The sequence below is a fragment of the Cricetulus griseus genome, chromosome 4, assembly GCF_003668045.3.
Source record: "Cricetulus griseus strain 17A/GY chromosome 4, alternate assembly CriGri-PICRH-1.0, whole genome shotgun sequence".
Lineage (NCBI taxonomy): Eukaryota > Metazoa > Chordata > Mammalia > Rodentia > Cricetidae > Cricetulus > Cricetulus griseus.
Window position 1 is genome coordinate 171,604,859 of NC_048597.1, and position 24,617 is coordinate 171,629,475.

The following is a 24,617-nucleotide window of genomic DNA, read 5'->3' on the forward strand; positions in this document are numbered from 1 at the left end:
TAGACAATTTAAAATAATTCTTTCTCTTTCTCAGAGGTATTCAAGGAAGCCAAAGCTGTTGCAATCTGGGATCACTTGACCTGTTAGGTCACTTTCTGTTTACTGTATGCTCTTTCTTCTTTTCCCTAGCTGTATCCCAGTCGCCTACATGACAACCAATTCTCTGTCCAGTCAAAACAAAGACAACACAACACGATCACTCTTTGGCTTCAACTGGAGAAAAAAAATGCCATTGGAAAGCTTCCCTCTGTGATATTTATAACGGGGGCAAAGGTGGGGAGAAGACATGCTCACAGGCTCCCCCACAAGCCTGGTCCCTGAAAGCAGCAAAGGATTCACAAATGAAGAATCCCAGCCCCAGGAGGGAAGGGCAGGTGAGGACTTCCTGCTAGAGAGCCTCCTTCTCATGACACCACAATGTCCCCCTTCTTCGGCCATGATTTGACTGTCCTGCCCCTCTCCGCCCATCAAATGGTCTACCTACTTCCCTACTTTCTTCATAGTTATGTCCCTTTGACTGGTTGAGGGCAGTTTTATCTACCACTGGGACAATAGCAACTCCTTGTAAAGGGTAGACACTCCTTTTAGAATGGACAAGCTGCTTGGGTGGGAGATGAGAGCCTGAGGTCTGGGGATTGGCAGACACTGTGGCAGGAAGATAACAGACCATGGCTACTTGACATAAGGCCACACGGGAAAGACTGGCTTTGGGCTGGAGATGTGGCTCCATGGATCAGCACTTGTAAGTATGCGTGAGGCTCTGGGTTTGATCTCCAGCACTCAAAACATATAAAACAAAGAAATGCCTGGTTTCCAAGGCTGGAAAGAAGGGAGAGGATAGAGGAGAAAGACAGGAGAGAAATTAGGCAGTGGAGGATAACCCAGACCTCCTGTGAGTCTTAAGGGGACAGGCAGATGAAGGTAAGGTAGCTTGTTCAGAACTGGCATGTGGAAGGGGCTAGAGAAAACATGTGGGTTTGCCTTTGTCCCAGAGGTTCCCTGCTATTCCATTCAGTGCTCAGCTCACTGGGAATCTGGTTGTTTATCCCACACAAGGCATACACACCTTCGCACCAACAGAAGGGCTGGCCCGTTGGAACAGTCTCCTGAAACCCTGCTTCCATTCACACATTTGTACATGAAGGTTTGTGTGCACATGTGTGGGTGTGCAAGGGGAGCCCAGAGGTTGATGCTAGGCCTTTTTCCTTTATCATTCTCTGTCTTGCTTTTATTTTAAATTAACTTTTATTTTTATATGCATGGAAGTTTTTGTCTGCATGTATGTCTGTGTACCATGTGTGTGCAGTGCTAACAGTGTCTGGAAGAGGGTATAGATAGATCCCCTGGGACTGGAGTTACAGATGATTGTGAGCCACATTTGGGTGCTGGGAATCAAACCCAGGTTCTTTAGAAGAGCAGCCAGTGCTCTTAACCATGGAACCATCTCTCCAGCCCCTTTGCCTTTTTTGTTGAGACAGGCTCTTTTGTATTTGGAGCTCTGCAGTTGGCTAGAGTGGCTGGTGGCAAGCTCTGTGGGAACCTCCTGTCTCTGCCTCCCCAGGGTTGGCATTACAGACAAGTATCACCATGCCTGGCTTTGATGTTGGAGCTGAGGATCTGAACATACAACAGGCCCTTTGTCAATGAAGACATCTCCAAAGCCTTATTTTCTGTTTTTAAATGTGCATTTCACGATTTGTCTTGGAGGCCAGCTACGACAAACATTCCAGAGGATAGAGACCAGTTTAGAAACAGCGAGGGGGGTCGTCAGAGGAAGCGGGTTACTCAGGTATGCCGGATTGCAGTCTTAGATGAACTGTAGGTGGAAAACATGCACGCAGAGATTCAAGTATCTATTGGGAAATCGGGTGGTAGGAAGCCTCGGGAATACACATGCCAGTGTTTGATTGGAGCACATGCCATGTTCTCAAAGTCTCACATTTTAAATTTTCTCAAGAGTCTTGAGAGGTAGGAGTTGCTCTTCACTTGCACTAAAGAGAAGGTTTTATGTCAATGCTCACAAAGGGGAGGTGACTGTGAGGTGGAAGGAGGGATCTTATGGCTCTGGAGCCCAGGCTCCTCTGCTGGACAATGGAAATCCCTCTTCCCTGGGCTAGAATAAAGCCTGGTTGCTGGGTGCCCAAGGGGCACACGTATTTGCTTATGTTTCTTGGGCTGTATTTCCATGGTCTCCCCTCACAAGGACTGACTATGTCATAACAACCTCTTCTACAGCTTCCCCATTTTCCAACTCCAGGCAAAACCTCTGTAGTGCCTGTCACTCCAGTGGAGGGACATGTATCACACCCCTTCCTCCTATGCTGAATTTCATAGTTCCCAAAGTTCTCATTGAAATAGTGGCTATTTTTCTTATTTGTCTTTCTGGGACTGGAAACTGACAGTTAATATTTATGACTTAAAGAAAAACACTAGGTTCCTTGGGAGATGTTCAAGCTTTGATGACTATGAAATTAAAGATAACTCCTCCTTATTTTTTCTAACCATATACACATCCAGTATGAGCATTTATTTTACTAAGGAATAAAGACATTACACTTCATGCTTTCTCAGAAGGAAGAGATTTGGCTGAAATATTTAAACATGAAGGCTCCTTTATACATCTTTCAAAGGATGGCTAAGAACAGGGTTATCTGTCAAACTCAATGTGTTCCATAACAATAATTCAGGTGGCAGCCAGATGAACAATGCTCATGCTGGCAGAATATTTCCTTTCTTCTACAACTCTAACCCAAAAGGTAGGGTAATGGCAGACATGATGCCTGCAGGTGATTCCCAGTCAACACATGGAGGATACGAACTTGTGACAACAAACCTCTGCGACATGTAAACCACTTGGATAAACACTGATCCCTCACCTTCTTTGAGAGAACCTTGAAATTCTTAATTTTCACCAGTCCCTTCCTTAAAGTCCTAACCATATTTATGAGCTTTTAAATCATGCCCCCAGATGTGGACATGTCAGCAAGGCAAGGCCTCATGGTTTGAGGTAATCTATCCTGCATGTGAGGGTGAAATCTATCTTTCCAAGGTGCTGCTGTCATCATGTCATTCCTTGGGCTCAGAAGGTTTCCTGATGTCACCTGTCACTTAAACAAGCTGATCATTTCCTCCTAGCCATTATGTACGTACTTAAGTCCCTGATTCCAGGTGGGGAGAAGCTGATGCCCAAGGCTGCAGCAGTTCCAGGGCTATTTATCCCAGGTGTGGACAACTCTGCAAATGCTGTAGTTTTGAGAATGATCCATTGTCTTTATGCTTTGGCAGCAAATACTCTATAAGATGGTTAAGACATACTAACATACTAACTAGTGGCAGTAACCAAGAAGTGCATATTCTAAATTTTCCAAGTTAGTTTCTGACATAATTGGTGGCTTTGCTCATGGAAAGCATCAACATGTGGGAGGAACTCAATATTATTGTGCTTTATTTAAAGTCAAGTGAAAGCAAGCATAGCAAATTCAAACGAATGCAAACGAATCCCATTCATTCCTCCCTTAAACAATGGCTGTCCTGGAACAGCTAGAGAATACTTTGAAGATGGGAGCGCAGCGAATATACAGAAGGGCAAAAAGAAAAGCATTTCTCCTGGAGAACTAAGCCAATTTAAACAGATGCCAGGAGGAGAGACAAAGATTCAGTTTCGATAAGTGAATGTTCCTGTCACTCTGAGCTCTATTAGCAAGGCAGCTCTCACCAGAGAACAGTCACCAGGGGTGCTCAGGAGCACACAGCAAAACAAAAGAAAGGGGGGACAGGGATTCTACTGAAGATCTACCAGGGTGAAACTATTTACTACAGATTTAGCAAAGGAGGGCCCAGTAACTTGGTAGAGGTTGCAAGCAAAAGCCCCGATCTGAATCCCAAACCCACAAGTAGTAGAGAGATAAGGCAGAACCAAAGAGTCAAGGCCAGTGGAGGGAAGGGAACAGGGGGGACGGTGGAGAATCCAGAGGAGCCAGTCTGATGCCAGAATGGATATAGCCTAGGCATCTCTGGCTTGGGTTAAAGGACAAGAGTCAGTCACTGTAACATCACCTGGCTGTGCCTTGTAAGTTCAGCAGGAAACACCAGGCTTTGAGCTACATCCTCCCAGCTGCCCACATGAGCTGCCTGAAGCTCTGCATGGAAAGGAAAGCTTTCGAAATATCTTCTGTTGTAACAAAAGAATCAGATGTAGGCTCATCCAGCGCCCCCCCCCCCAATCCACAGACTGGGCCTTCAAGTGCCCTTGGATAGGTTCTATTTCATCTGATAGCTCACTCAGTTTAAGGCTCCCAGAATGTTCTTTGATTATCAGAAAGGGAGTCTAAAACCTTTAAACATTTGGGTTAATGTGCATCACTCTAGCAACTGAAGGGTCCCCTCCCCCAGTGTGACTTTTGAAGTCTGTAATTTATATATAGCTGAAGGCTGCAAAGAAATCATCCTATTGTTTTAATTTGTTCGACTTGTATTTTTTTAAATGATAGTATAGCCAATTCCTTTAAGATAAGGAAACTTCTAGTGATCTTGAGCAGGGAAAAGCCATAGCCTAGAGCTTAAAAGAAAAAAAAAAAAAGCTGTTGGAGAATATGGATCTCAAATTGCCAGTACTCCTATAGGTTTTGTGAGTTCAAGGCACTGCTCCTGAGCTGAGGGGTTAGCTGGACACACAGAGGGAGTTACTGGAAGAGGTTGCTTCAAAAGCTGGAAACCCTTCCTCAAGTCAGTTGGTAACCAGCAAAATGACCTCTCTTTTTAGGTTGCTGGGAAACCATGTCACCAATATAGGTGAGGACGGTTGCTTTCCTCTTTGCTATGGCTCAATCATCATCATAAAAAAAAATGGGTACCAGGGTCTGGGGAGATGGCTCAGGTGGTAAAATGCTTGCTGTGTGGAAGCATGAGGATCCACATTTGGAGCCTTAGCATCCACTTGAAAGTAAAGCCAGATAGCTGAAATATCAAGGAACATAATTCAAAGAAAGAGCAGCACTGGACCTTAATTTCACTGTCAATGAATATCAAATTTGATTTCCTTGTAAAATTGGAACTTGCAGAGTTTAAGCTTTACAGGTGTCAGTGAGAAAGCACTGTCTTCATCTGTAGACGGGTGACATTCTCTACTCTATAGAAACCCCTCCAAAGTGGATTGAAACAAAAATAAAATGAATTTGAAACAAAATATAGCTATTCTTTTTAGAAACCGTAACTGAAATTTCATTTCACAAGATTTTTCATAACAGAGAAGAATTACATCTGTGAGAGAAAAGGAGGGTCGGGCTTATCACAGCAAAAAGACTTAGTAAGCTCTGTCTCTCAGACAGAATGGTAGAATCCCAGTGCCTCAAAGTGGAAGGAAACATACAGGGTCCAGCCAATCAGACTTGGGGACCAGCCTAATTCTGATGCTCTTTGTGCAGTGTGTGTGTGTGTGTGTGTGTGTGTGTGTGTGTGTGTGTGTGTGTGGTCCAAGCAGGATACCAATGTGAATTTAACCCATTAAAGATGTCTGCTAAATGAGAAAAGTCACTGGTTTTTAATTACTCTAAGATTCTACTTCATTGTTTTAAAATAGTACTAGTAATCGAATCGTAATTTTTAAAATGGTAGTGGGGAATTGAGTATGCTAGATACGTGCTCTACCACTGGGTTATGTTCCCAGCTTCATATACTATCATTTTCTTTTTTAAAAATGATATTTTTATTGTCTTTGAGAATTTCATAAATGCATTTTGTTCATATTCAATGCCACTCCCAACTTCCTAGCGCTGTGGGCAGAGACAGGCACATCCTGAGCATGCTATGACTAGCCAGCCTAGCCAGAACAGTGAGCTTCCAGTTCAATGACAGACCCTGTCTGAAGGCAAATAAGGCAGAGAGATGCCTGACATCCTGCAGCACACATGCATAGTCCCCATCACCAAACCACCACACCCATTACCACACCCTCCATCCTGTCACCATACCCGCACCCCATCACCACACCCTCACACTGCATCATATCCACACCCCATCATACCCACACCCCATACTCCATCTCTATAAACCCACACCTCATCATCACACCCCCACACCTGTCACCACACACACACACACACACACACACACACACACCCTATCATCACACTCCCCACTCCCTCTCACCACACCACTACACAAAAGAACTAAGGGATGAGAACAGTAGTTACACCCTTTAAGTCACAACTATGCAAAGCTTTTCTTTGGGTATGTGCCTATGTGGCATACATGTGAGTACATGTTTCTGTGTGTGCCTGTTTGCATGAAGGCAGAGATTAGAGGTTGTCATCAGCTGTCTTTATCACTCTCCACTATGGGATTCTGGAACTGGCTGGTCAATGAGGGGTCTGCTTGTCTTCACCCCTGACCTCTCATACTGAGGTTACAGACATATACAACCATGTTCAACCTTTATATGGTCTGGGGATTTGAACTCAGGTCCTCAAGCCTGAGCGACAAACACTTTACTGACTGAGTCATCTTCCCAACCTGAAGTCATACTTTTTTGTTGTTTTACAACTTCATTCAACAGTAAGTTGTTTAACATTTAAGGCCTGGCATGATCACCTGCCCATTCCAACTAGCGCTCTTGAGAAAAGAAGGTGCAGCGTTTGGCTCTGCTTCCTTCGGAAGTAGCATGTACAATTCTTAAGGCTACAACTTAACTAACTTCCACCTAGTTCACAAAAAGTCTCATTTCAAGAATGAAGAGATGTGAGCTTAGATCCTTATGGGGTGGAACTTACTGCCTTTAGATTTTGTATTGCACATGGAACATTTTAATAATAATAATAATAACAATGACACTTTAATTGAAGCATAAATGAACAGTGGGAGTAGAACAGGGGTGGGTGGGCTAAATGCAATTACTTTTCTACTGACATCTCATCTAATCTTACAGCAGCCTATGAGGCAACAATTAATTTTTTTCCTATTTCAGTTAAAGAACCAAAGTTGAAAAATGTAAAGTGGTCTGTTGAAAGTCACATGACACAACAGAACCAGGATGAAGTCCTGACCTGTTTCCAAAGTCTGAAAGTCTCCTACTCTGCTAGGACAAGGCAGCATAGAGTACCAGGAAACTCACATCACACAGGCCTCACTGAAATATGAGAACTCACCCCAGCTACCAGGTCTGTGACCTTGGGGAAAATGATCAAACAGGCTAAGCCCCCATTTTCTCGTCTATAAAATGGGCATATAAGGAATAAAGAGATGGTTCAGTGGTTAAGAATACATATTGCTCTTGCAGAGGACCCAAGTAGGGTTCCCAGCACCCCATGACAGGCAGCTCACCATTGCCTGCAACTGTAGCCTCAGGTGATCCAATGCCCTCTCCTGGCCTCTGTGGCACCTGCACTCACTTGCATATATCCACACTCACCCCTCTGCCACATGTATACATAACTAAAAATGAAAACTTAAAATCGTCAAAATGGGCATGTAGTAGCACCTTACCTTATAGGTTTTCAAGAATCAAATGGAAAATTCATGAAGTGTCAACATTTAAAATGTTAAAGTATATACCCCCAGTAAACATGAACTCCCTAGTGTTAGGGCTATGATTGTTTCCACACCAGTATTTCCGGCTCAACACTGTTGTTACACCCTAACTGGGGGAAGGGCACACATATTAATTCTATGCAATTTCTGCACAGCATGGCTTTTGGAGGCCCTTCCTTTTGAGAGCTTCATCCATGCATATAATGTGTTTTGATCAGGTCCACTCCTATCCCTTCCCCTCCAGTTCCTCCCCCATCTTCCCAATCTCACCTGCCGTCTCCTTTTTAGTTTGTCTTGTTTTGATTTGTTTTAAATCCAGAGTCCATTCAGTGCTGCTACTACGTGCATGGGTAGGGGACCATCTGCTGGAGCATGGCAGCATCTCAGGGCCAGACCCCTGAAGAAAACTGACTGCTCCCTTCCCAGCAGCCATCAACTGCTAACAGCCCCTCGGCTAGGTGTGGAGCTTCCCACCACCTTCCCCTTCCATGCTGGATGTTTTCTGGCTTCATCCTGCACAAGTCTCATGTGTGCAGTCACAGATCCTGTCACATCAAATGTGCAACTTCCCCCTTGTGTCTGGAAACAGTTTTACTATAGTACCTGGCCTCTGGCTCTCACAACCACTCTCCCTCTCTTCCTTGGTGATCTCTGAGATATAGAAAGAGGGGCATGATAGAGATGTCCCATTGACTTGCTATTAATTAAACTGTCTGATAACTAGGTCATGTTTTCCAACCAAGCAACCATGGGTTTCCTATAGAGAAAGACAGAAGAGAAAATACATGCAATTCTTTGGCTTTCTAGTAGAGCATGGTTGTGAACTGATCCAAGATAACCAAGTTGTTGTCTTCAAGACTATCCTCTCTCGTGATTACTTTTCCCCGATAGATTTTCACTTTCCGAGGTGCCTCAGACAAAAAGTGTGTGTGTGTGTGTGTGTGTGTGTGTGTGTGTGTGTGTGTGTGTGTGTGTGTGTGTGTGTGTGCCCTTGTCATCCATATTCCCATCCAATAAATCCCCTGTTTGTCAGAGACTGTTGTTAGCTTCCATGAAAGAGTCCTTTTGTCCCCTTGTATCTAAGAAGCTTTTTCATTACAAGCCTGGAAGTCAAGGTAAGTGCTGTGGGGATTCAAGGACCTTTTGGCTCTTCTCCCATGTCCAAATTATCTCCCAGAAAATGCAGTCCTCTATTCTGCAGTCAGCTAGTAGGAGTGACAGCTCAGATAGCTTCAAATCTGGCCTTAATTAATGGGTTGCACACAAATGTGACCAAAGCATTTTTTTTTTTTGCAAAAAAGGGGTTTTAAATAGCACTGAATGCTTGTGAGTACAAGGCCATTCGATGGCAGGAAGTTTCTGGTCATCTTAATAGGATCGGGTTTTGTGCACAAACAATGGTAAGCAAACCACAGCCCAACAGAGGGCCATTAGGATGGTTTTCATTTGTGGTGGTGTGGAGAGGCCCTTAAAGAGCCACTAATCAGAAAATAAAAAAGAATGGAGGATTCAAGCGCAGTAAGACAGGGTGCCCTCACGAGAGACCCCACATAGGTGATGGTCCAGCTTACATGGATGGGTTCTCCCTCAAACCCTGCTGCTGCCCTGAGCATGGCAGCTTTCTCCTCCAAGATTCTCTGCCTTTGACCTCTAAAGCAAATCTTACTCTATTGTTTTAATGTACCTTTCTTCCCCTTCCTCTGAATTTTACTCTCTTGTTTTAATGAACCTTTCTTCCACTTGCTCCTTCTGTCCTGCCAGTAAGGCCACTCCCAAGTTCTCACTCCAACCAGGGTCCTTGTTCTGAGTAGAATCCCTCTCAAATCACATGGGGATTTAAAAATATCACTTGTCTGGGGACTTAAGAGATGGTTTATGGTGTCATGTGCCTGCCAAGCAAGACTGAAGACCAGAGTGCAGATCCCCAGCACCCAAATAAAAAGCCAGGCATGTTCACACCTATCTGCAATCCTAGCACAGAAGAAGTAAATATGGGAGGATCCCTGAAGCTCACTGGACATTCAGTTTAGCCAGTCAGAGAGAGACCCTGTCTCAAAAAGACACATTAGGAAGTGATTGAGGAAGACATGTGATGCTGACCTTTGGCCCCAAGCTTGAACATATCACATATAACACACACACACACTCAAACACACACACATTCACACACATTCAAACACACACTCTCTCACACTCACTCACATGATCTGCTCTCAAGAAACACTGCCAACTCATCTTCATCACTGCAGCAGCTTCCATGGGCTGAACATTCTGGGTGTCCTTCAAGATGCTTTTCACATCTTACTTAGTTCTCTTAACAACCCAGTGAGGCAGCTTCTCTGGGTCCTTATTTTAACAGTGCACAGAAGAACCAAGGGAGGACTTTCCCCAAGAGAGGGGGTGGGTAACTAGTAGAGCTAGGATCGGAGGAGTAGGGTTATCTGTGCCCAGTCTCATGCTCCCACCCATCCTGCTTCTCTGACTGCCCTTAAAGCTGTTTACTGCACAGTCAACAGAGGGGAAGACTCATCAGTTCAAAAGCATTGCTTGTTAGCGCCCATTGAGAAATTGCAGTACAGAGACAGTGTACAACAACCCATAAAGCCATGTGGCCAAGGGGTCAGAACTTATCCCCTCAAAAGCAATACTGCTGCAAATGTCACATGCTCTCACTTAAATGTGGAAACAAAAATTAATCTCAGAGGATGAAAGAACAGAATAGTAGTTACAAGGGCCTGGGTGGGGAGGAATATGGAGAAAGGGAGATTGGGAAAAAAGGTGGACAATAGATACACAAATCCAGTTGGATGAGAGAAACAATTTAATTACGTGGATATTTGTTTGCATGTAGGTTGCACATGTGGGTGAGATGCCTACAGAGGTCAGAAGAGGGCATCCCTGGAGCTGGAGCTGCAGGCAGTTATGAACCCTCCAGTGTGGGTGCTAGAAGATGAACTTGGCTCTTCTTCAAGAGCAGCAAATGTTCAGAACCACTGCACCATCTCTCTAGCTCTGAGAGAGACAACTTCTAATGTTCTGTAGCACAGTAGGGTAACTACAGTTAACAATTAATTTTAAATGGTCAAATAGCCAGTAGGGAGTTTTGAATATTTTCACTATGCAGAATGCTAGGGGACAATGGTCTTCAGCTTAAATGCACGATACATGTTTAAGTGCATGCATTATGATGCCATGCTACAGTCTATAAATATTGACAATTGCTACATGTTAAGTAAAATAAAATGCATTTTAAAAATAACTTTTAAAAGACTGTTGTATTGGTTAATGTTCCATCACGGTGATAAAATACCATAACCAAGGTAACCTATAAAACAAAGGATTTAATTAGGTTTGGGTTCCAGAGGATTAGAATCCATGATGGTGGAGCAAAGACATGGTGGCACCAACAGCTGAGAGCTCGTAACTCAAACTGTAATCTGGAGGCTGAGGGGCACCTTTAAAATGGCTTGAGTCTTTCAGAACCTCAGAGTCCTCCCCCAGGGACATACTTCCTCCAGCAAGGCCACATCTCCTATTCCTTCCCAAATGGCATCCAAATACAGAGACTTACGGGGCAATCTTCATGCCAACACATTGAGGTGAGGCACTGTGTGTCCCCAGTCAGATCCACTACTTTCAGTGGAGACTTTCTCCAGGCTGAGGTTGGTCACTGGTGCCTGACAGACAGCAGCTGACAAAGATGTGAAGAGTCTAACTTTCAGGGTCATCAGGAAAATATTTCTGGAAACATTTGCCTGTTTGATGGTTTATCAAGGCCCAGAAGTCCCCAAGAGTTTGATTTTTGAAGGGGTTTGTTTATGTATGTGTACATGTGCACGCTCATGTGCGTGTATGTATGTGCTCATGTGTGTGTGTGTGTGTGTGTGTGTGCACATGTGTTTGTGCCAGAAGTCACTGTCAGGTGTCGTCTTTGGTTTCTCTTTGTCTTATTTTTTAGGCAGAGTCTCTCACTGCACCTGGAGCTCATCAATTTGGCTAGGCTGACTGGACAGCGAGCCCCAAATTATTTGTCCATTTCCCCTCAACTCCCAACCTCAGGTGCTAGGTTTATGGACCCCACCTTGCCAGCCATTTAGGTAGGATTTGAACCCAGGTCCTCACGCTTGCACAATAGGCACTTTACCAACTGAGCCATCTCCTTGGGCTATTTGTCCTTTATTGTTCTCTTCTTTTATGCTGTCTTTTATTTCTTGTCCCAACTTCACTTTCAAATAAAGCCCAAGTTGTCAAGTAAGATGTCAAGTGGTGGAGACCTGAGTTAAACAACAATTGCACAAGACAATTGCCTCATACACAGCCTGATGTTTGTGGGCTTGTGGCAGGGATCAGATCAGACAAGAGCAGAAGGAACCTTGATTTCAACTTCCCCTCACTCACGAACTAGCCTTCATCATCTGTCTCTGTGACGTCAGGGAAGAAAATCTCACATGGAAGCTGCTTGTGAAGCTGTCTTGTTAGTGTAAATAAACGAGTCCAACATGAGATGTCAGAGAGAAATTAATCAGGAACAGGCAATGCTTCCAAACCACGCCTAGCTCTCGCCAGAAAAACCAAATTTTATATTTAAAACATAACAGGGGGGAAAGTGCATCATTTTGATCCAAAACACATAAACTGTGGACAGAGAAATTCATTTGACCAGAACTCAGAGTGGCTTGAAAACAGACATGTGTTCAGAACCCGGGCATGGGAAGCCAGTCAGCACTCTCTTCTCTGGTCATGGCAACCACAGCTAACAATCCCAACCACCACAGAAGAGTCTAAGGAGTCTGTTCGGATCACATGGCATTTGGATTTTAGCCTGTTGGTTGCAGAAAACCTCAGGAAATGGACAAAAGTCACCCGGACAAAGGTCAGTTAGCAGAGAATAGACATTCCAGGAGGGATGACTAGTGGCAGAGGTCAGGCGATGCCAACAGAGGCAGGAAGGGGAAGGCCCACACTCAGAAAACATTTCCATGGAACACAGAACAGGACTTTCTGACCCCTGCATGTCAGAGACTAAGAATAACTCTTGATAGTAGCTGATGTCTCTCGAGCCACGGCCTCGGTGCTTGCCAGCGGTTATCTTATTGAATTCTTTTGCCAGCTTGGAGGTAGGTCTGATGATTACTCACTTGACAGATGGGAAAACTGAGGCCCAGTGAGGTCAAGTCATTCATTTCCCTAAGCCATTTCAGTTAATAAGACAGAAGCTAAACATACCAACTCCCTGCAATAGTAGAAATAACAGTGAAATGGTCACACATTTTGTAGCTTGGGGTACTGAGTGCTATGATTGGAAACCTAGAAACTAGAACTCTAAAAAGCACCTTATTTGCTTAGTTACTCTCATTAGCATGAACCTTACACATCACAGAGGAAACCAGTGGGCTGTCACAGATGCCCAAGCCCATACTGTGTGTGTGTGTGTGTGTGTGTGTGTGTGTGTGTGTGAGAGAGAGAGAGAGAGAGAGAGAGAGAGAGACAGAGAGAGACAGAGAGAGACAGAGAGAGAGACAGAGACAGAGAGAGATAGACACAGAGAGAGACAGAGAGAGAGAGGCACACATGGAGGCAAGAAGACAACCTTGAATGTCATCTCTCAGATCTTGTTATTGAGACAGGGTCTCTCCTTGGCCTGGAACTTGCTGATCACACTAGGCTGATGAGCAAGCCCTAGGGATTCGTCCATCTCCACCTCTCTTGAGCTGGGATTACAAATTACATCAATGCACCTAGATTTTAACATGGGGACTGAGCTCAGGGTCTCTGGTCTCTACCTTACACAGCAAGCTTTTTACTGGCTGAGCTACTGCCCTCCACTGACACTTGGAAGTCCTCCCTAATTCTCAGTTATCTAAAACCACAGGAATGAAGAAGGACTGACTGCTACCCTGCAGGACCACCCCCATCCCCCAATGTGCCTATCTCTGTTTTTCATTCTCAGGAGCTTCAAAGTCTCAGTCCCTAAGATCCTTTCTTCCCCTTTAGGAACCCTTTTCTCACAGACTGGTTGTTCTTTGCTTCCTGCTGCTGCTGCTATAAACACCATGACCAAAAACAACCTGGGGAGAAAAGGGTTTATTTCATCCTACAGGTTCCACTCCATCACCAAGGGAGTCAGAGCAGGAGCTCAAGGCAGGAACCTTCAGGTAGAAACTGAAACAGTGTCCACAAAGGAGTGCTGTTTCCCAGCCTAGGGATGGTACTGCCCACAGTGGGCTGGGCCCCCCACACCAATTAACAATACTGAGAAATGTACCACAGACATGTCCTCAGGCCAACAAGATGAAGACGATTTCTCAATTGTGGTTCCCCTTTCCCAGGCGACTCTAGGTTTGTGTCAAGTTGGCAGCTGAAGCTAAGTATGACACTGCATATGAGGTGTCATTGTCTCTACAACTGTTCTTTCCCTGATACCCTAGCAGAAAGAAGAAGAAGAAGAAGAAGAAGAAGAAGAAGAAGAAGAAGAAGAAGAAGAAGAAGAAGAAGAACAACAACAACAACAACAACAACAACAACAACAACAACAACACACACACACACACACATACACACAGAGGCCTTCTTCACCTCATGAGTTCTACCAGCCACTAAGCAAGGCCCATGAAAAGAGACACAGGCATTTGGTAAGGCTGTTTGGCTCTCTTTCCCTTCCTTTCTGACTCCCAAGCCCAAGGAGGCCATGTAGTCACCCTCCTCTGAAAGTTCTTTCTCCATCCTGAGTGTATGCACCATGGGGGGGGGTTGGAGGTGATGGGTATTCAACGCATGCTCCTTACTTGCCCTGGTGCAGGCCTGGCTACGGTGACCAGTTTAGAGTTCTTCAGGAGGTGGTGTTGTATGCCCACTGTTCTGGCCAACAGACCCTGCCCCTTCCTCCAGGAGCTCCTAGGCAACCCTGTCCAATGCAGTGGCTTTTAACTGGAGGAAGTCCATTTACTGCAGGCCATATTTGGAAATGTCTGGAGATAATTTTCATTTTATAGCCGGCAGTAAGGGAGGCTATGCTATTGGCATCTAGTGGACAGAGGCTGAGGCTGAGGACAGAGGCTGAGGCTGAGGACAGAGGCTGCTGAACTCTGCAATGCACAGGGAGGCACCATGGCAAAGGATGGTGTTACTATAGAGAAATCACTGTCAGAAATGGAGATGAGCATTCATGAGTTCTGACTTCCCAAGGGATCCAAGGGACCTCTGTAGGGGCCTCAGTCTTTGTGAGGCTCTTTCTTGCCTGGGTATCCTGGGTTAGTGCTACCATCCTTTTTGCTTTTTGTTTTGTCTTATGTTTTGTTTTCAGGGTCTTGGGCATGCAAAGTAAGGTGCACACCATGGAGCTACATCCCCAGCCTCCTGTGACCATCTCCCAACAATGCAGTGGAGGTCAATTAGCCATGTCCTATGGACTCCACACTTGAGAGGGCGGGGAGAAGCCACTCTGTCTTCAGACCAGGGAGCCCAGCTTCACATTCTCCTGCACAGTCATGCTCAGAGTGCTCACACCTCTTTAATTACATAAAGAAAGTTCTCAGGGAAAGCATGACAAGAAACAAGAACCCTGAAATTGTGGGTAAAATATAAACAAATGTTTTGGCTGATGTAGCGCACATTTTTTAATCACACAGTGTGTTTTCAGAGTGCACGGAGCCCTGCCTAGAATGGCTCAAATTAAAGATCAAAGGCAGTGCCGTGACAAGACAGAGTGGTGCTCCAAGCCAACTTAACATGCCTGCTTCCCTCCCTGCAAACAGCCATGTGGTCATCTGCTTCCCTAAGAAGGGTTTGTCTGAAGCCCCCATTAAGACATCGAGGATTGATTAAAGGATGATTTATTTATTTATTTATTTTTTTGGTCTGTTTAGTTTCTGTTTTATGGTGGCAGGGGGGTGCTTTAGAGTACAGTTGTTAGATAGCAACACATTTAAATAAAAGGAAAACTGTGATAGAAATGGAGCCAGCTTTCATAGACATATACATCTGAGGCCTGGGAAGTGGAAAATATCCAGACGTTCCAACTCGAGGCAGGAGATAGAAAACTGGGCAAGGCTGGACAGAGGCCCCTCTGTGAACACACAGGGGACCTGGCCACATGGGCCTTGGGCCCAAAGCTGCCTCCCAAAACCCTAGAGCCTAGATGCTCCTACCCTGTTGTGTGGGCAAAGCCCAGAGGGAATAAGCGGGCAGGTATTGAGGCTGTGGTCAGCAGATCCGAAGGGAGTGCTGGCTTTTTCGGATATGATGGACTTGATCTGGATGGGGACAGGTCACACAAAAAGCAAAGAGAAGCTTACAGAGAGCCTGAAAACTGTGGGTTTGGGATATGGAATGAGGGTGGGTCTAGAGTGGAAGAAAGATGTCAATCGATGTCACAAAGGATTAATTGGCTTGGACGGGTGACATCTATAAATCATGCTATGTGTCGTGGCTCCAGCTCTGAGTCACTCAAACTATTATGACCAATGGATAAGAGATGGAGGTGTGCACCCCACAATATGATCCAAGTACCCAGACATGGAGGCAGGAAGATCCAAGGACATCCTTAAAGACATTGTCAGTTTGAGGCCAGGTAGACAGTGAGACCCTTCCTCAAAAACAGTTGGGGATTATCTTGGTGGTTAAAATACCTGCCATGGATGTGCAAAGACCAGAGTTTGGATCCCAGAAGCCCACTGGAAGGCCAGCTGGACACAGTGGCCCACTGTAATCCCAGCCTTGGGAGGTGGAGACAGAGAATGCCCCCAGCAAGTTGGCTAAGGGAGACTAGCCATATCGGTGAGCTCTGGATTTGACTGAGGGACCCTGACTCAAAGGAGGTGGAAGAGTGATGGAGGATGATTACCAATGTCAATCTCCGGCCCCCACAGGCCTGCACACACCTTCACAGACGGCTGTCCACCTGTACACAAGACATGCAAGCGCCGCCCCCAAGCATGAACCAAATGGAAAAGTGAAAAACAAAAATGGCAATGAGTGATCAGTGCTGAGAAGACACCAAAACACAGGCAAAGGAGTAGCGGCATTTTGCTTTGCTAGCGAACTTGCGGTGGTGGCCACACCCTATAGGCATGGTTTCAGGTAGACTCCTTATCAGGTAGAGCAAGGGCTGGCTCACTCTCTCGGGTTGCAGTGAGAGCATCAGATGGACAGAGAATTCAGCTTTTGGAGCAGGAAGACCTCGGCGGTTATTTACTGTTATTTGTGTAAAGCTTCCCTAATAAATACCTAATTATCATTTATCATGGGTCTGGTGGACTCATTTTAACCCTGCCTTCACAAGAAGGTAGTTTTCTTGGGAGCTGTTTGAGTGTGGCCAGAGGATAGCAGTGAGATGGACGTGGAGTCAGCGGGGTTAGGCACCAGGGTCCTCAGATCTTTCGGGAAATAGTCTCTTCCATCACCTGGCTGCTCTCCAGTCAGCTGCCCTGCTTCATACTGATGGGGCAGGAGTCCGGGAGTGTTCTACAACCAGCTCTGAACAGTCCTCCCCACAGAAGAAGCCTTTCTAGCAGAAAGCAGTTTCACTGCTTTGTTTATTCACACTGAGCTAGGCTGGTGGCAGGATGAACAGAGAGGCTATGCAGTAGGGCACATCAGGGTATTTCCAGGGTCAGGGTCAGGAGAGCTGTAAGACAGACACACGCCCAAACTTGTGGTGACTGGCTTATTAGACTTACTGCATTGGGTACAAAAGGGCCTCTCTCTTCTTCTCACCTGATGCTAAGAACAGCTTCCTGTTTCACTACAGGACTCGGTAAATACGGGAAGAATGACTGACTAGAGGCCCATATCTACATCACGGTTGGCCCCTTCTCAACCCCAGGGAGACCCATCTCATGCCCTAGCAAGACAAGCAACTAACTCATGGGGCCAATGTGGGGATTTCCCACAATTGTAGGTACATTGGGGCCAAGTCTCTCTCATGCAAGACTGTCCTGGTCAGAGTTTCTATTGTTGCAAGGAAACATCATGACCAAAGGCAAGTTTGAGAGGAAGGGATTTATTTGGTTTATACATTGTAGTTCATCACTGAAGGAAGTCAGAACAGGAACGCAAGAGCTGGAACCCAGAGACAGGCGCTGATGCAGAGTCAAGGGATGGGGAGCTGCTTACTGCCTTGCTCAGCCTGCTTTCTTATAGCACCCAGGACCACTAGCCAGGGTGGTACCATCCTCAATGGGCTGGGCCCTCCCCCATCAATCACTAATTAAAATGCCTTATAGCTGGATCTTGTGGAGGCATTTTTTCAATTGATTGGCTCTTTTCAGATGACTCTAGCGTGTATTGATATAAAACTGGCCAGCACAGAGCCACAGAGCAATCAAACTTATGGTGCATCAAAGATGTCTGAGAAACTTTATGGAAATTGATGCTCAGTTCTTTACATCTGTTGACATCCTTCATGATCAGATTTTTACCTGAAGGCCTTTGGCAGCAGTATCATTTGGTTGCCAGTGTCAAAACTAAAGCACCAGGATGGGCTCAGAAAGAAGCTGTGTTTTAGCAGGACAACTGAAGGATCTGTATGCATCCTGTTCTCCACTGACACGGGGCTAGGCTTGGTGCACCTCAGCTCAAACCCTGCTTTCTGCTTCTTAGCTACTGTGTAACCTTGGCTAAGTTAGTTTTTTGATCCCTGGCACTGTCATATTTACAGTGGGGATGAAAATGCATAGGGTCATTGCACCTTATTAAAGAGGCCACTGTTACACAACTACCCAGGTTAGAATTTGGAATAGTGAAAGACCTAATGAATGTCTAGTTATCTATGTGTATACTGTCTCCCTGAGGGTGCAATATGCCTGTGGCTCCCGCTTGCCCTCCATTTCATAGCCAAAAGCAAAATTCTGCCTTAAACCAGGAGATGAACCTTTTGAAATTCCTAGATACCCCGTGTTCCCCACTTCCCCCGGGAGGAAGACACAGTTCAATTGGAAAAACCTTTATTCTGACCCCAAAGCCATTTCCAACTGCTCCCAGCACAGCACACTCTGCTGAAAGCACTTTATAATCCTCACTCAGTGGAGATTTTCCAAGGATAAGAAGATATGTAACACACTCCTTAGTACCATCCCAGCAAGGTTTCAATAGGTGGCCCTCATCAGAGGCTTCCCAACTCCTCACAGCTTTCAGCAAGCTTTTCTAGGAGGCTGTGATGAGCTATGCACTATCTGTGTCCCTCCAATGGCTAATTTTCTTGTTTAGTGAAAGGCCTGTGGCTTGCAGCCAAGAGCAAAGAAATACAGTCTAAGCTTAGATCAACTTAGATTTTCTCCAAAGAAGTCATTTCAGAAGCACTGGCCCTTGGCTATACCTGGGGACCAAGAAAAGTCAAGGGCAGAGCTGAGAGTCATTGTCTCTGTCACAGGCAAAGGTATCAGCGAGTTTATGCTACACAGACCCACAGAATGCTTGCCTCTCAAGAACCCTTCCTTGGGACAAGCAGATTCACTGATTGGAGAAGGAACATCTAGGTTCCTCTTCACTGGACCACTTATTCTGCCAGCCCAGTGATGGGGTGGCTCTCCCCCAGCAGTAGTAGGAACACTAGTTATCATCCTGTAAACTGCAGGTGGGTCTTTTTCTTTTCTTCAGTGATCACCTAAATAGCATGAGTGCTAGAATCAATAAACAGTAAACTTGAAAAGACCAATATCATCTGTCACTACACAGACAAGATAATGTCACCTAATGCCACAACTCCCTCTTCTCAAACATCAGATCCAACATTCAAAAGGTTTGTTCCCAATTATAGAGACAGGAAAGTGGGCAGGGGAGATGGCTCAGTTGATAAAGTGGTTGCCATGCAACTGTAAGTGCTGAGTTCAATCCTCAGCAACCATTTAAAAACAATCAAAAGCTGGGCATAGTGGTTTGTAATCCCAGTACTGGGGAGGTAGAGATAGGAGGTTTCTTGGGGTTCACTGGCCAGCCAGTCTGAATCACTGAGCACCAAGCCAGCCAGATACTCTGTCTCAACAAAGTGGAGAGTGACTGAGGAATGACACTCAAGGTTGACCTCTGGCTTCCACACTCACGTGAACACACATACACCTGGATATCATCAACATGAACATATGTGTATAAACATAGAGAAGAGAGAAGAAAAGATGCCCATTGGTGTGGTTTGGATATAAAATGCCACTCCTCCTAGTTCACATGTTGAAAGCTTGGTCCCAGTGTAGCGGTGTTCAGGTTGGGCCTCTGGGAAGTGACTTGATTATGAGGGTTCTGATGTCACCAGTGGATTAACACATTTACCAAGGTTGTGAGCACACAGGAAAGAAGTACACACGGCGACTGGAAAATATAGCAGCAAGCGTCATAGTTTATGTTTTTGATTGTTTATCCAAACAATAAAGTCTCCACTCTTAGACTCAGTTGGATAGTACTGTGGTGTTGCAGGAAGTAGCTGCTGAACTCTGAAGTATTTTCTATAATCAATAGTAATAGAATGCACAATAAAATGTCTCTCTGAAAAACAGCGGAAATGGTACAAACGTCTTCTCATAGGATACAAAGTAGAGAGACTGCCACAATTTTAAGGAAAAAAAAAAAACAGTGGATTTGCCTATTTCCAATCCTATAGTGTCCTCCAGACTTCCTTCAGGAAGCCCTGCCCCCTTCTCCAAGAGGTGCCTAGGGACTGCCATGTGCCACCCTAATCTCAGGCCCTTCTCCCTCTTACTTCTGTCTCCATCATTATCTGTTCCCTTGTCTGGACCGTAAGCAACCTGCAGGCAGACACTGATTCTTCCTCATCTTATACTTTATGTTTCTTGCTTAGGAAGAAACTGCTCATTGCATGCATGAATGAATAAAAGAGACAGAGATCCATATTTATACATTCCTGCTTATAGGATATCAAGATAAACACAAGGCCATTTTTATCCATGAGTACTGGATAAGGTAATGAAAATAAGTAAGATAAAGGTCTCTGGGGATTAGAGATTTTTCATAGAGCCCCCAAGAAGTCTCTAGTTCCCAATACCATCCTGAATTTTCCTGTTCTCCACTCCCATTTGGTTTTAGTGTTTTAAACAGCCACCACCTTTGCTTTCATCTCTACACTGTACTTCCTACTTCCTCCTCTCTCATCTCTACATTGTACTTCCTACTTCCTCCTCTCTCATCTCTACACTGTACTTCCTACTTCCTCCTCTCTCATCTCTACACTGTACTTCCTACTTCCTCCTCTCTCATCTCTACACTGTACTTCCTACTTCCTCCTCTCTCATCTCTACACTGTACTTCCTACTTCCTCCTCTCTCATCTCTACACTGTACTTCCTACTTCCTCCTCTCTCATCTCTACACTGTACTTCCCCTAAGATGACCTTTCCTACTGAGCTCTCTACTCATCTATCAGGGGGATTTCCACTCCGAGGACTCCCTGGAGTAGACTGACTCATCAGAGGTGTCTACTGGCCACTAGGAAAGGGTTCTCACTCTGACAACCCAGAAACAATGTAAAAAGCAGCTTTGCTTGGACCCCACTATGTATATGTAGTATATATGTATAACATGTGCATACACACACACACACACAAAACACACACAAAACACACACAAAACACACACACACACACAAAACACACACAAAACACACACACACACACACACACACACACACACACACACACACACACACACACACACACACACACACACACACACACACACACACACACACACACACACACACACACACACACACACACACACACACACACACACACACACACACACACACACACACACACACACACACACACACCACACACACACACTATACTGCTGTGCACTATGATCCCCTGAAGACTGAAGTCAGAGACTCACAGTAAGTCTCTACTAAGGACCTACCATCAGTGGCAGGAAGCTGGTTTGCTCAAAGTTTATGCTCCATTCCCAGGGCAGCCAAAATTTGGTGACTGCTTGGTAGAGGGGTAAGAAAGCCCTAGCACTTTGCCTCACTGTCCCTGGGACCCTCTGAAAGGCCATCTTGACTCCTGAACTTAGGAGTACTGGTTGAGGTCTCTGTTGTGCCTCCCCATGCCTGGTGGGACTGTCCCTGGCATTCTCTCCAAAGATGCTCAAATCCATGCAGTATTAAAGTCTGTTTACCGAGGGACCCAATTAATGACGCCTGTATGGTACACAAATGTTTCATCATTATAGAATTTGATTTTTTTGCTTATTTATTAAATACCTAGGATAGATACAGGGATCTTTCCTTTAAATTTTCATAGTACCAAGGCTATACAGAATAAACATCGACCAATTCTCATGTCTGCCTTCCAAAATACTCCCGATGTCCCTGTCAGTCATTATCATATGGTTTAGGTCAAGACCCTAGGGCTTACTTATGGGAAAACATGTAACTGAAATCCCTGGAAAATGGGATTCAAGTAGAACATTTGGAATTACATAGAGCTTTCCATTGGAGAGTCAGGGACGGTTTCCTGGAGGGAGCTGCAGAATTGGAAATGGGCAAGCGACATGTGGTTTCATTGTGAAGAAACTAGTGATTTGGGATAAAATAGTTTTTCTCTCTTCAAATAATCCAGGGCACAGGGCACAAGGTCATTCATTTGTCACAGAATCAGTGAATAAGATGCTGAAATGGCGCCCCCTGCTGTCACTCTGGTGGTGGTAGCCTTACTTTTTTTCTCTTCCCAAATTCATTTAAGACATGGTGTCATTTTATCATTCTTCCACTCAACATTATTCAGGGACTATGATGACTCAGACTGTGACAAACAGGCACCATGACACTGTCCAACCCATGAATCGGCTTCATGGTTCTGGTATAGTTTGGGTTACTTTACCCTATTTTCATTACAGAATCTCCTCACTTCATTGCCTCTCGATTTAATTGCATATCTGACCCTGTCCTGAACCCCCACTCCCTGCAATGTTCTTCTACATTCCCAATATTGTATGATCAAAGGTGTCTCTAAAGGTCTTGCTTTTCTTCTCTCATAATTGAGTTCAAGAAAAAAGATAGGGCTGGAGAGATGGCCCAGGTGTTAAGAGCAGTTATTGCTCCCGAGAGAACCTAGGTTAGGTCCCCACAGGGCAATTCACAACCATCTATAACTCTAGTTCCAGGGCATCATCCAATGCCCTCTTCTGACTTCCTTGGGCACCAGGCATGCATGTGGTGTATACACACATACATGCAGAAAAAAACACTCAGACACATAAAGTAATTCAGTCTAAAAACAGATTTTCAAAAGGGTTCTCTTGATGGTCTCTTCATTAGAACTTCCTGCAAAGTAGCTGTTTTGAGGCCTTGATTGGTCCTTAAGTACTCCCACATCACTAAAATTGAGAAAAGGATGGAAGTAAAATATAGAGTGGACATTTCACAAAAAAAAGAACAAAAAGAAAAAGAGAAGGAAAGAAAGAAAAGATTTAAAATGTGTTAGGAAGAAAAAGTGACTCGTACCCATAAATAACGCAGAAGACCAAATGCCATGCTGGGATGAGGTAAGGAGACACATGGAATTTGTCTAAAAGGAGTCAACTGGCTTCCAGACTCAAGGCATTGATGCCTCCGAGTTATTTTCACTGGTGGAGACTCCAGTTTGTGAGTAATATGTGAGGCAGTATCAGCAGTCAGCAGTTTACAAACTCTCAAAACCGTCTCCAGTAGAAAAAGGTTTAATTGAGCCTGACAGAAACTATCTAGCAGCTTTTGTAAGTAATTGCTATTGCCCAGAATAGGACTGACTCATAAACTGCATGATTTCAGAAATGATGAATCAATAAAAGTGTTTATAGAAATAGCCTTTTGATTAATTCCTTCAGACTAAAATCTGTGGGACATGTGATAAAGTGAGATTTCTCCCGTCAATTAGGAAGACTCAGAAATCAAACCCAGCCCTCGGGATAACGGATCCCAGATTTAGGCAGTGGGAATGATTTTGAAGCAGCCTCTCCAAGATCAACCACATCACACCTCCGGATCCTATTCTTGAGATGGCCATTTTGAAATCACTTTAATTTATAGCCACACTAACAGCCAAGTGAGAATCTGCCATAGTGTGTGAAGAAGGCTTGAAAAATCTAGCAACTGGGTCTTGGGAGGCTGCACAGCTTCTTGTCCTGCCCGTGTGCTCAACCACAAGGGGGAAAAAAACAAAAAAACAAAAAACCCCAGAAGTTACAGCAAGGCAGGAATTAACATGGAATTAGTGTATTTGGAGAGCACAAATAAACCAATAAACCTATGCTTGCTTTATGGTATTATGTTCACAGCAAATGATTCTTGAGCCTCCATAATATCTAAAGGAGATATATATATATATATATATATATATATATATATATATATATTGTGTGTGTGTGTGTGTGTGCGCGCGCGCATGCAAATACAGGTATGCACAATGCTGTGGCCCATGGCTGTTTCTCAGACGGTAACCTTGGATGCTGGTCTTTGCTTCCCACCTTGTTGGAGGCAAGGTCTCTTGTTTTCTGCTGCATATACTGTGCTAGCTGCCTCTACCTCCATCTCATCATAGGAATACTGGCTGATTGCACCTCAAGTGCTTTATCTGTGGAGCCATCTCTTCAGTCCTAAAAGACCTTTTAAACCATCAACAGATGTGCAATTATTTTTGTGCCAGTTATAGTATATAAGTTTATCTATTTAAAAACAACCCCTGTATCACTCAAACAGTACCAAGCGAATCAGAATGTCAGTTAACATTGCAATGAAAATGCATGTGTATGGAAGTACTGGGCTGTTACAAGGGCTGTTACAACCTTCTGGTTTTCTACCCACAAATGCTTTATAGTTAGTAAACAAGAAAACAAAACAAACAACACTAAGTACCTACAATAAAGTTTACATATATCTATCTATCTATCTATCTATCTAAAGTACTTTATACAGCATCTTTAATATTTTGATGGTAGCTTGTCACATGAAGCTGGATGCAGAACCGTTAGCTTGTGATGTCCTACTGATGTTTTAAATGTTTGTATTTGAGAGCATTTAGGAGTTTGAATATTTGGATTCGGCTATTTTGGTCTTTATTAACCACTACTTATTAAGAGCTCTCCCTGGAGTGGAAAAGTGTCTGTGTT

At 44.5% G+C, this 24,617-nt stretch overlaps 1 protein-coding gene and 1 long non-coding RNA gene across 2 annotated transcripts in view; one reads left to right on the top strand and one right to left on the bottom strand.

Moving 5' to 3' along the window:
• Thsd4 (thrombospondin type 1 domain containing 4) overlaps positions 1–24,617 on the bottom strand; it is a 171,392-nt gene that overhangs the window by 92,630 nt on the left and 54,145 nt on the right. The window lies entirely within an intron of this gene.
• Positions 13,999–15,374, top strand: LOC107979869. Its single transcript, XR_003485175.2, has 2 exons — positions 13,999–14,156; positions 14,828–15,374. It is a non-coding gene; the product is annotated as an uncharacterized LOC107979869 (long non-coding RNA).